Source organism: Heteronotia binoei, chromosome 7, assembly GCF_032191835.1.
Source record: "Heteronotia binoei isolate CCM8104 ecotype False Entrance Well chromosome 7, APGP_CSIRO_Hbin_v1, whole genome shotgun sequence".
Classification (NCBI taxonomy): domain Eukaryota; kingdom Metazoa; phylum Chordata; class Lepidosauria; order Squamata; family Gekkonidae; genus Heteronotia; species Heteronotia binoei.
In genome coordinates this window covers 36,305,289-36,317,606 of record NC_083229.1, presented here as the reverse complement: position 1 = coordinate 36,317,606, position 12,318 = coordinate 36,305,289, and the positions used below count along the sequence as shown (strand labels likewise).

General features: G+C 43.0%; 1 protein-coding gene and 1 long non-coding RNA gene across 46 annotated transcripts in view; both read left to right on the top strand.

Annotated features, from left to right (window-relative positions):
- Positions 1–12,318, top strand: part of RIMS2 (regulating synaptic membrane exocytosis 2) — a 679,145-nt gene that overhangs the window by 64,842 nt on the left and 601,985 nt on the right. The window lies entirely within an intron of this gene.
- Positions 6,989–7,389, top strand: LOC132575025 (uncharacterized). The gene is made up of 2 exons (XR_009555651.1): positions 6,989–7,125; positions 7,195–7,389. It is a non-coding gene; the product is annotated as an uncharacterized LOC132575025 (long non-coding RNA).

The following is a 12,318-nucleotide window of genomic DNA, read 5'->3' as shown; positions in this document are numbered from 1 at the left end:
GATTGGAAGTTTTGTTTCCCTGGGAGACCACTGGCCTTGCTTGGGTTTCTTGTCGAGAGTCGCCCCCCAACCTGAAAGACTGGCATCTGAGAAGATCTGCATCTCCTTCTCCACGCAATAAATCTTCCCCTGGCGTAGGTTGGCGTCTATTGTCCACCAATATAGGTTCTCCTTCACCTTCAAAGGTATTGTAAGAGACAAGGCACGCTTCTCCATAATCTGAAGCTGGTAAGAGCGTAAAAACATCTGCAATGACCTGGTGTGAAAATGCCCCCACTGGACTGCCTCAAGATTTGAGACCAACAGACCCATGAGTCTTGCCAAGGTCTGGAGGGACGACGTTCTTTCCTTGATCACCTGTTGTACCCATGTCTTGGTCCTCAGCACCTTGTCCTCTGGAAGGAAGAGAGAATCCCGGTTTGTGTCGATGACCATGCCCAGGTGTTCCAACCTCTGTGTCGGGCGTAAGTTGCTCTTGGAGAGGTTGACTATAAAGCCGTGCTGTTGAAGACAATTGATGGTGTGTTGGACATCTTGTAAGGTGCTCCTCCTCGATGATGACCTTATCAACAAGTCGTCGAGATACGGATGTACATGTAGCCCCTGTTGTCTGAGAAGAACTATTATGTTCACCAGTACTTTGGTGAACACCCTGGGTGCTGTCGCCAGGCCGAAGGGCAGAGCCCTGAATTGGAAGTGCGATCCGTCCATGCAGAAACGAAGGAACTTGCGGTGTGCCAGCAGAATTGGGATGTGAAGTATGCTTCTGTTAAGTCCAAGGATGTCATGTAGTCCTGATGATGAAGAGCTTCTGTTATGGATTTGATGGACTCCATATGAAAGTGGCGGAGTTTGATGGCCTTGTTCAGAAACTTCAAATCCAAAATTGTTCTCCAGTCCCCGTTTTTCTTGGGAACCGTGAAAAAAATTGAATAGACACCTTGACATCTCTGATTCCGTGGTACTGGCTCTATTGCCGCGCTCTCCAATAGATGACGAATTGCTTTGAAGGTGATGTCTCTCCTGGTTGGGTTTGAACGAAGAGGGGATATAAGGAAGCGATCTGGGGGAGTTCTCTTGAACTCTATGGCAGATCCCTGAGAGACAATTTCTAAAGTCCAAGAATCGGCTTGTGAGGTTGCCCAAGCCTGATGAAAATGTAGAAGGCGACCCCCAATGGGAATGGAAGTCCAGTCAGGCTTTATTGGACTTGGGATCTCTGTCTGGCTTATCCGATCTGTTGGGCTGGTGCCTCTGGAATCTCGGGTTATTAAAATTTTTGCGAAAATTTTGTCTGAACTGTCCCCAGGATGATTTTCTAAAGTCCTGTTTCGGCTTGGAGTTTCTGGTTGAAGCTCGAAAGGAGCTGGATCCGAAGCCCTTCCTATCTGGGCGTTTGAGATACTTAGGCATAGCCTTCTTCTTGTCACATGTCTCCACCAGGATCTTGTCTAGAGCTTCTCCAAACAACTTCTCACCCTGAAATGGGTAGGAAGAAACTATTGACTTAGAATGAATGTCCGCCGGCCAGGCACGAAGCCACAGCCCCCTTCTCGCTACTGCCAATGACGCCGTTGCTCTGGTGGAGAAGGTAAGCATATCCAAGGAAGCATCTGCAGAGAACTCGGCCGCCCTAAGGAGCCTGTTGGTGCCCTCAAGAATCCTCCTGTCTGCGTTGGGAAGTAGTTGAGTTAGGCGTCGAACCCAAACGATTGCCGCATGAGAAACAATAGAGTTTGTGGCTGCTGCCTTAATGTGGCCTCGTGGTTCCTTTTCAGAGCTAAGTCAATCTTTCTGTCCCAGTTGTCTCGAACCGAGCCATGTCCGTCTTCAGACAGGAGTCCATGTGACTGTAGGGCCGACACAGGCGCATCAACCAACGGTACCTGTAGCATGTCATTGGCAAAGGAAGGCAATGCATACAACTTCTTTTTTTTTTACGTTTAAATGGTTTTATTGAAGCAAATGCTTTATAATAAACATGTCATAAGTAAATGCAAGAGTTACATATGAGCTGATAAAAACAGCCAATACAATAACAAACATTAAGTATAACAAAATAACAAATACTCTTCAAACAATATAAATAATATTTCGTAACCAAGAAAAATACATGACAAGACTAAAAAAGATAAATGGCACAAACCAATACATAAATTACATAATTAAATACACTAAGATAAAATTATAACCACAAAAAGTCTTTATACAGTTTGCTTTTGTTGTAGGAATTAATATAGAATGGATCACTATCAATTTTTTCCAAGATGGGGAGCCAGGTCACTATTCTTGGAGTAAGCTTGGTAAGGATCATTAGTGTCTAACGCCGCCTGGATTTTGTCCATTGCTATATGCTCCCAAATTTTCAGGAACCAGGTGTCGAGGGACAAATTGTTAGAGCTTTTCCAAGATTGAGCTACCGTTGTTTTTGCAGCCGATAAGAGTTTGGCAATTAGAGATCTTTTCGAGGGTGACAGTTTTGCTCCGGGCCAATGGTTGAGAAGTAATATGGTAGGATCATCAGGAATTATGATACCCAATAAAGTTGAAAGATGAGAACAGATTAAGGTCCAAAAGGGTCTTATTTTGGGGCAGTCCCACCAACAATGAATGTAAGAGGCTTTGAGACCACAATTTCTCCAGCAATCAGGGGAGTTCGAAGTGATCATATGTGAAAGTTGGGTAGGGGTAAGGTACCAACGGGCAATTAATTTAAAGTTCTGTTGTGATATATTTAATATGTTAGAGTGTAAAATTTCGCTGGCCCAGATAGAGTCCCATTGATCTGGAGAAAGTGTAGTCTTGCAGTCCCTATGCCACAAGGTCGTGTAAGAGGGTAAAGAGGATTCCAATTTGGTTAGAAGAATACGGTATATTCGCGAAATAAGACCTTTTGATATCCCACTATCCTGCAGGTGGAGGATCTGTTGCTGGACGGGAAAGTGACGATTTCAATTTGGTGTCTTGGAGTAAGTGTCTAATTTGCAAATATTGAAACCAAGGCGATGGAGTTAATAATTTTTGATCTAGTTTATCTTTGAGTAAAATTTGTTTAGAAAAGGAAAGACGATAAAAAAAGAAGACTCTTGAGGAGTCTTGCCAAGTTTTGAAAGAAGAAGGTAGTTGGGCCGGGGGGAACCATTTCTGCCCAATAAACGAAGAAATGATGGAAAAACCTGGTGCAAGATAGGAACGCTCCGAATCCCACGTAGAAAGAAGTGCCTTAAGAAATGGATTAACAAAATGCCATAAAGGACGATCTAGTCTCTTGAGCCATAGTAGCTCATAATATTTGAGGGGAGTAAAGTGGGCCTCTTCAATAAGCATCCATGCTGGAGGAGGGCGTTGATATAAAATTTTGGTCATTTGGGAAAGGATAGCAGCTTTGTAGTATCGAGTAATGTCAGGAACTGCCAGGCCACCTTTTGCTCTTGATCGGCAGATAGTTGTTATTTTAATTCTGGCTTTTTTGTACTTCCAGATGAAGGAGGTCAAAGCTTGTTGCCAAGAGTTTAGCATCTTTTGAGGTATCGCAATGGGAAGGGCCCGAAATAAATATAAAATTCGTGGAAAAATAAAGGATTTGATCATTTGGATTCTTTCCATCCAGGACAGTTGCAATTTGTCCCACTGTTTAAAATAGTAGAGATGTCTGATAAGGTGGCAGTATAAGTTGTCTTTAATAAACTAGAAAGGTTTAAGGGGATTTTTAGCCCTAAGTATGGCCAATTTTCGGTAACCCAATGGAAGGGGTATTTGATGTTTATCTCTTTCTTAGAGTTAGGAAGGATATTAATTGGGTAAAGAATAGATTTAGAATGATTAACTTGAAGGCCAGAAAGTGTACCAAAATTATCCAAAAGAGTGGAGATAACGTCCAAGGATTGCAGAGGATTTGAAATGTATAAAACTATGTCATCAGCGAATAAGCTGATTTTAAATGTGAAGCCTTGAACTGACACGCCAGGAATCTCAGGAGAAAGATGAATCAAATTAGCGAACGGTTCAATAGCCAATGCAAATAGAATTGGCGAGAGGGGGCAGCCTTGACGTGTCCCTCTTTCCAGTTTAAATGCAGAAGACTGTTGGCCGCTGATTTGTAGAAAGGCAGATGGATCTAAATAAAGGGAGTCGATGACCTTCATAAATTTTGGGCCAAAGCCCATGTGGTATAGAACTTTGTGGAGAAAAAGCGGCTCTACACTGTCAAAGGCCTTTTCGATATCTAGGGCCAGAATACAGGATTCAAATTTTTGAAGGGCACAATATTGTATTAAATTGATTGTTTGTCTCGTATTGTCCGTAATGTCTCGGTTTGGAATGAATCCTGATTGGTTGATATGAATGTAGGAGCCTATCATTTTATTCAGTCTAGCCGTCAGGATAGACGTAAATAACTTATAATCGTTGTTAAGTAAAGAAATAGGGCGATAAGATTTGGTGTTTGAAAGATCTTTGTCTCTTTTAGGTATAAGAATTATCTTCTCCTGAGACCATGAAGGGGGCATACGACCAGTCTCTAACACTAGATTACAAATTGAAGTCAAATGGGGAATTAGGGATGGGCCAATTTTTTTGTAGAACTCTGAGGGTAAACCATCCCTGCCCGGAGTTTTGTTAGGTTTGGAAGATTTGATAGTGTCAAACACTTCTGTGGGAGAGATAGGAGAGTCTAAAAAGTGTTGATGGTCATGTGATAGGTGACTAAGAATGTGTTGGTTTTGTAAAAAGTGATCTATTGAAAAAGGAGAAGGATTAGTTGAAGTATACAGCTTTTGAAAATAGTCATGGAAGGTGTCTAGGATTTTTTTTATTAGAAGAGTGTCTTTTACCTGAGTGATCAGTGATAACATTAATTTGTCTCTCCCCTAATTCTTTTCTGAATTTCCAGGATAGTAATTTCAGTGAGCGAGGTGGTTAAAACCTCTGTTTTAAAAAAAAGAAGGTGGTTCTTGATGGTAGAGGATTCCATTAGATCTAGCTTTTTCCTCTCTAGCATGAGTTTGTGGTAAATCTTTTTTGAACAGGTTTGTTTGTGTTTTTGTTCTAACAGTTTAATGTTATCCAATAAAAGTTGTCTAAGCTCCAATTTTATTTTCTTGTAGGCCGAGTTCAAGGAAATGCACTTGCCCCGTAGAACAGCTTTCATTGCATCCCAAACTATCATACAACTTCTTAATAAAACCTGGCACCTGATGATTAGCACTTGGCTTCGCCCACTCCGCCTTCAACTGGCATTCAAAAAACTCAAGGAAGGGAAAGACCTTATCCGTGGATCAATACCAAGGGAAGCACTCCGTGTTCCCCTTAGGTTTGTTCTTAGGATTAGTTAGATGGCAGCTGGCCTCCTGCTCTTCAGGTGATTCATAAAGGTCTAAAGCTGCCAGTACTTTAGCTAAGAGGGGTTGGTACTCCTCTACTTTAAAAAATCTTAAGAAGGTTCTGGGCCTGTACTGCTCTCTATCTCCTCATCCGAAATAAACTTGCCCTCTTCCCGATCCTCCCTCTCAGAGTCCTCTGATTGATCCCCTTCAGGTGATCTCTCCCTCCCTGAACATTCACTTGCTAGGGTCTTCTTCTGTGCCTTGGTGAGCCAGGCACGATTCTTGGGTCTCTTTGGAGAGGGGGACCTGGAAGATGAGTGAGAGCTTGGAGCATAAGATCTCTTATGAGCTGCTGCTCTAACTGCACTGTCTACAGTCTGCTTAATGAACTCTAAAAATTCATAAGCAAAAGAAGAAGAAGAAGATCCCATTGTGGGTACATTACCCTGCCCCCAAGGGGCTGAGAAGACTGTGCAGTCTCTTGGAGGCCATGACCGAAGTCTCCTGGCTGGAGGATGGCCTCTGGGAGTCTTTGCTGCTCAGCGAAGGACTGCTGCTGATTGGGCCTGCTTTGTGCCATTTTCTGTGCTTCAAAATGGCCGTTGGGAGAAGAAAGTGCAGCGCGGGCTTCTTCTGTGGCCAAAGACGACCAGCGCCGCTTTCTGCTGCTCGCCGGCGGCCCGCCCCTACAGGGCACGTTGCTGGTAGCCACTGCAAGCCCAAGGGTCATGCCGGCTCCGGAGGATCCCCGCTCTTTGGCCCCGTGCCAGGCATCCAATGCGGGGTCGTCCATAAAGTCGTCCCTGGGATGGCGCTGCATCCCGCCTTCTGTTCGCGCCACGGCTGTCCCTTAAAGGGGCCTGGGCCATTTCAGCGCTCCTTCCCTCAGACGCTAAGGTAAAGGAACAATTTTACAGAGGAGGAGGGAAGGCAGAAAAAGCAGGGAGGAAGAAAGGTGTTAGTTAAAAGGAAAAATCACAGAGAAAAGAAGAAGAGGAAGGAAATTTTTATATAGTAGGAGTAATAATGTGAGGAAAAAAGGGATAGGAGCCTATCCTAAAGCTTGCTCTCCCTGTCGAGGCAGGAAATGAACTGAGCATGAGGGTGGTTCCCACAGCCACAGGAAGAGGAAGATTTTAGATTCCTGCCTCCCTAATTGGACGGTGGGAAACACCCAAGATGTCCTCCACCTCTTAGGGAGAAAGAAATATTGACAGAAAGACAGAGAGAAAGAAAGGAAGAGAGGAGGAGTGGAACATAAAGCAGATAGAGAAAAAATGACAAAGAAAGAAAAGGAAATGAATGAAAGGGGGGAGAGAGTTGGAAAAATTCAATTTAAAACTTATTCTTCTCTTCCCTCCCCTCAATATATGGAGAGAACACAATTGGGTGCCAAATGCATAATCTTCAGGTATGATAGCAGCGACAGAGATGCAGGTCTAGCCACTGTAGCAAATACTTTATAAAAATAAAAGCATTTGTTCACTTTGGCCCATAAGACACGTTTCACTGTTCCACCTTGCCAAAACAATGATATATTTGGCCACTGGCCTCTTGACATACTTTTCTAGGCTTCATTTTTAAAAATGTTGCTCTTCTGTTCACACACATTCAATCCCAGGTAAGTATAGATTTTCTTTTCAGTGTCTGCCTCCAGTCTGAATAGCTTTTCCTATGGTGTGTCTTTTGGCAGAAGTGGAAATGTTTTGGTTTGGTTATTTGAGAGTGCAAGACATTTAATTTATATATTAAATGAGCAAGACTGAATTATTCTTACTCTCTTCACCTACTTTGTCTGCAGGTTCTATTTATTTATTACTTTAAATTTCTATCCTGCCCTCTCAGCAAGCGGACTCAAGGCAGCTAGCAGTGTCTAAACAAAGCAGTGTCACTGTGGTTGGTTGTGCTGCACACAGGTACATAGTATTAGACACTAGAGAAAGTTCCCTACATATACTTTTCCAACACCCCCTTTAGTAGACGCAATTGATGGTGCTCAGGTATTTAACTCTGAGATATGCTTGACTGCAGTGCCAGTGGTCTTTGTTTTAGTAGCAGTTCAGTTGAGCAAGATACATGTGAGGCCTAATGTTCCCTCTAAGCTGTGGAATCATATGAGCAAAAATTCTAGTTTGTGAGCTACTGGCATTGAAGTTGTGAGCTACTGCATAAATCAGTTTGCTCTGGGGCTACTTTTCCTGAGCTAAAACAAAAATGTGTGAGCCAGGGGCTAAATAAGTGTGAGCTAGTTCACACTAACTCAGCTTAGAGGGAACACTGGTGAGGCCCTAAGCTCAAATTGCTTTTCTACAACAGTAATGTGCCGCTTGTTATGGAAGGTGAGGACGACTTCTAGTTCTTGACTCTTATTGAGAGAACTTCTTAGGAACTGATGCTGCAGCTTGAGCACACATACATCTGGATTAAATTGAAATTTGGTGTAGACGTTAATATAGAAACTGGCCTCAACAGAGTAAGCACTATGTGAAGTTTTAAAATGAGAAGGGAATTTTCCACCTTGAGAGTGCAGCTGTTTTTACTTGCTTGCTCACTGTATCAGTTCTTGTTTCCAGATAACTGTATGACAAATACAAATGAAAATCACTGGCAAAAAAAACCCTTGACTGACTGGCCAGGGGTGGGGGGGATAAAGCAAATAGGGAAAAAGAAATATTGACTGAAAGAAAGACTGAAAGAAAAACAGAAAGAGTGGGAAATTAGGAAATAAAGCAGATAGGGAAAAAGACTGACAGAATGAATGTATGAATGAATGAGAGAGAGGAGAGAGAGGGAAAGAAAAGAACCAGAAAGAAAGGTGGGGGGGGGGGGAAGAAGTGATGGGACCAACTCACTTCTAAAATTGCCAATTATCACAGGAAGTCTTCCACACAGTGCAGCTGGATTCCCTGACCTCCGCAAGTCAGCGAAGCGTGCGGAGAATGCCCAGCAAGCGCGGTTGGGTCACGTGATCCCCGTGGACTGAGCCAAGTGTGAGAAAACGCCGCATGATCGCAGCAGAGCCTCCTGACCCCCACTGGCCCAGTGGAGTGCAGGAAAATGCCGTGCAGTTGCAGCAGAGCACCCTGACCCTCACGAGTGTGGGGAAAGGCCGTGTGATCACGGCACAGCCCCCTGACCCCGTCGGCCCAGCGGTGCATGGAAAAATTCAGCATGATCACAGCAGAGCCCCCTGAACCCACCAGCCCAGCAGAGCACGGGAAAACACCGCGCAATCGCAGTAGACCTCCTGAGCCCCATGGGCCCAGCGGAGCGCAGGAAAATGCTGTGTGATTGTGGCAGAGCCCCCTGACTCCTGCAGAGCGCAGGAAAATGCTGCACAATCACAGCAGAGCCCCCTGACCCCCACTGGCCAGCGGAGGATCGGGGGAAAGCCAGACAAGCACAGCTGGGCCCCCTGACCCTCGCCAGCCAAGTGGAGCGAGGGAAAATGCCGAGCAAGCGCGGTTGGGTCACCTGACCCCTACTGGCCAGCGGAGGATCGAGGGAGAGCCAGGGAAGCATGATTGGGTCCCCTGACCCCCCACCAGTGGGGAAGCTGCCTGGGTTGAGCTGGAACTCTAGCCAAGGCAGCCGGAACGCTGCCCGTGCCAGCCGGAATGGTGTTCCAGTGTGTTCGGCTAAAAAAAAAGCCCTGATTTTATATGCTAAACCTTACATAGAAACTTCATGGGTAAACATAGAAGCTTCTGCAGTAGATGGAGACTTGCTACATGAAACTATTTGGAACCTAGTGAAGGATAGACACTTTACTACAATTATGAACCCTTTTTTAATACATACCTTACAAATTTGGAACAAACATAGAATGTTGCTAACTCTGGGGACTTCTCCACATGCCAGTTTCTTAGGACATTATTGGTTTACTTCTGGAAGGAAAGAAAAAGATTTTAGTATTTGGAGAGAAGCAAAAATATATAAATCTGGAGATGTTATAAATCAAGGAGCATTGCTAAGTAAATCCCAACTAGAAGCAAAATACAATCTCCAAATACCATGGTTTCAATACTACCAACTTTATTATATTATTCAGAAAAACAAACTAGCAGAGCTAATGAATAACACTCTGACTCCATTTGAAGCTAAGCTTCAGAAACAAACTATAAGAATGGAAGAGTTAATCACATTAATATATTCCAAGGTAAATCAAAATACCTGGTCAAAAACAACTAGTCAACAAAATGCATGGCAAACAGACTGTGGGAAAACTATAGAAGAGGAAGACTGGAAAATGATTTGGTCCTCACCTCTTTATAGAACCTATTCATTGAATTATCACAAGTTAAAATTAATATTATGTTTTACTTTATGTTATTTTAATTGATATTGAGACTATTGATGATAATTTTATTTTTGTAATTTGATAATATAAAATAAAAATATATGTTTGAAAAAACACTGCTCTGGAAAGCCATAGTCCGTTTTAAATACAGACTGTTAAATTCTGAAGATAGTCTAGTTTTTATTATGTCAGCAGCCCATGAGTGTTGTTGGTCAGAATGGAATAGACCTGAGGATATGAAAATTGTTTATTTATTATTTATTTTTTGAATTTACATTCCGCCCTCCCCACAAGCAGACTCGGCATCACAACAAGTAATGTGCCATTTGGCAACATAAATACATTAGTAAACAGTTAAAACAAAACATTGTTAAAACAATTACACCAGGGGTGTCAAACAACCCGGGGGCCAAATCAGGCCCCCAGAAGGCTCCTATCAGGCCCCTGAGCAACTGGCTGTCATCTGCTTCCTTCTCCCTCTCTCTTGCTTCCTTCTGCATCTCAGCTTGCTTTGCAAAGCTTGCTCAATTGCACAGGAGCTACAGAACAAAACCTCGGTTTTTTCCATTGGTTGAGGCTCGTCTCCCTCCTGGTCCCCTGGGGAGGGAGAGAAAGAGCCAGAGCTTCCTTTGCCCAGTTCCCTGGATCCCATGGGAGAAATACAAAGAAAGCACCTTTAAGAACAACAAGTGCTAATGTTTTAAGCATGTTTTAACGTTTTTTAAAAATATTTAATCGTGTATGTTTGTGTTCTTTAAAAGGTTTATATCTCTGCCACCTAATCTTAAATATGTACACATATGGCCCGGTCCAACTTGACCTGGCCTGACAAGGTCTCATTTAGGTCAGATCCAGCCCTCATAAGAAATGAGTTCGACACCCTTACACTAATCTGGAATGGGTTGCACTGAAACGCCAAAATTTGTTTGATCTGGGCCATGTAGCTAGTGATTTCAGATGATAATTTCAGCAGGGGACACTGTCGTTTCATTGGATGCCCACTGCCTCGACCAAAGGCCTAATGGAACAGCTCCATATTACAAGTCCCGCAGAATGGTTAAATGCCATGCAGGGCCCTGATCTCACATGGGAGCATGTTCCAACAGACCAAAGCCAGGACAGAAAAAACCCTGGTCATGGTTGAGGCTAACAGATGTCCCTGGGTCCGGGAATAGCCAGCAGATCTTGATCAGCAGAACAAAAGGTTCTTTGGGGCACATACAGGGAGAGGCAGTCCCTCAGGCATGTCGGGTCCAAGGCTGTGCAATGCAGATCAGTACCAATACCCTGAAGTGGATCCGGTACTTAATCGGTAGCCAGGGTCTATGGAACAATCTAACAGAAAGAAGATGAACATTATTTATAGAAAAATTGCTCAAACAGGACTGGGACTCCCCCCCCCCCCAAAAAAAAAAAAAGAAAAGAAAAGAAAAGCTAGATGGTAATATTCTCTGCTTCATCTGGGAATCAAGTACCTGACCCAATTTGATTTGCCTCATTATCTCAGTATGCTGACAGTTCCAAACGAGGTCATATATGTTCACATGTTGTAATGCGCTCAGATGAAGGGCCATTTCCTCAAGATACCTTCAGATCATTGCTTTTGTGTTGTCTTATGGCAGTGGTAGATTCATTGTCCCATACTTTTTTCTACTGTCCAAAGTATGCAACAGCCAGAGAGAGATTTTTAGAAAATGGATAGTAAAGTATTCAGCCACTTCTGACACCCCAAGAGTAAGATTACTTTCTGCAAAAGCTGTGTTGTGGACATGGCAAACTTCTGTTTTACTGTGATTTTTAATTCTTAAATTGTGATAGTGTATGGCTGTTAAACTTGGATAAACTTGAACTTGAATCTCCTAATTAACTATAATGGACAAAGACCTGCCATCATTAACTTAGAATTTCTTTGTTTTGGGTCATATAAAATAAATATTCATCTTTGTATCCTTTCTCAGTTGTTCATTTGATGAATTATCTCTGACCTGTTTCCAACCATTCATTTCCGAAGACTTAAGTGTGCACTTAAATTTTATTGCGAGGGTTTTTTTTTTTTTTTTTTTTAAAGATTTTCCTTCTACTGTAGATCCTGAAAGTTCCTGGAATGGGCAAAGTAGAGGGTCTGTGGTATGATGAGGAACTGGCAGACATCACCATTCCTTCTTAAAACTTTAGTGCCCTGAAGTCTGGAATGCATGGTTAGGCAAGCCATTGGGTTGACTCTAAACCAGATTAGATTTTCTGTTTATGGAGGAAGGGAGAGTGGTTGCTGCTGGTTCCCCTTTCTGCTGCTTATGTTCACTGTTATCTATGCTATACCCAAGGGACCCTTGACCACTGCCCCCCATCAAGCAGAATCAGGTAGACAATGACCGTTCAGTTCAGACACCATGAACAAATTAGTTAGTTTATGATAGTAGCAAAGCTGGTTTATTGCCAGGCTTAATTGTGGTTAAGAATTCCAGGGATAAAAATCAACTTCAGTTAGTTAAGATACTTGTATTTGCATGCCATCACTAATTGGAGTCAGCTGAAAACTTTTGTTTTCAGTCTTGGTATGTTGCATGAAGGAGGGAACACATGAGTTCAGCAGTTAACCAGTTTTGCGCTTGTCTCAAATGCATCAGATCTGTATAGATTTTAGTAGCAAAGCTGGTTTATTGCCAGGCTTAATTGTGGTTAAGAATCCCAGGG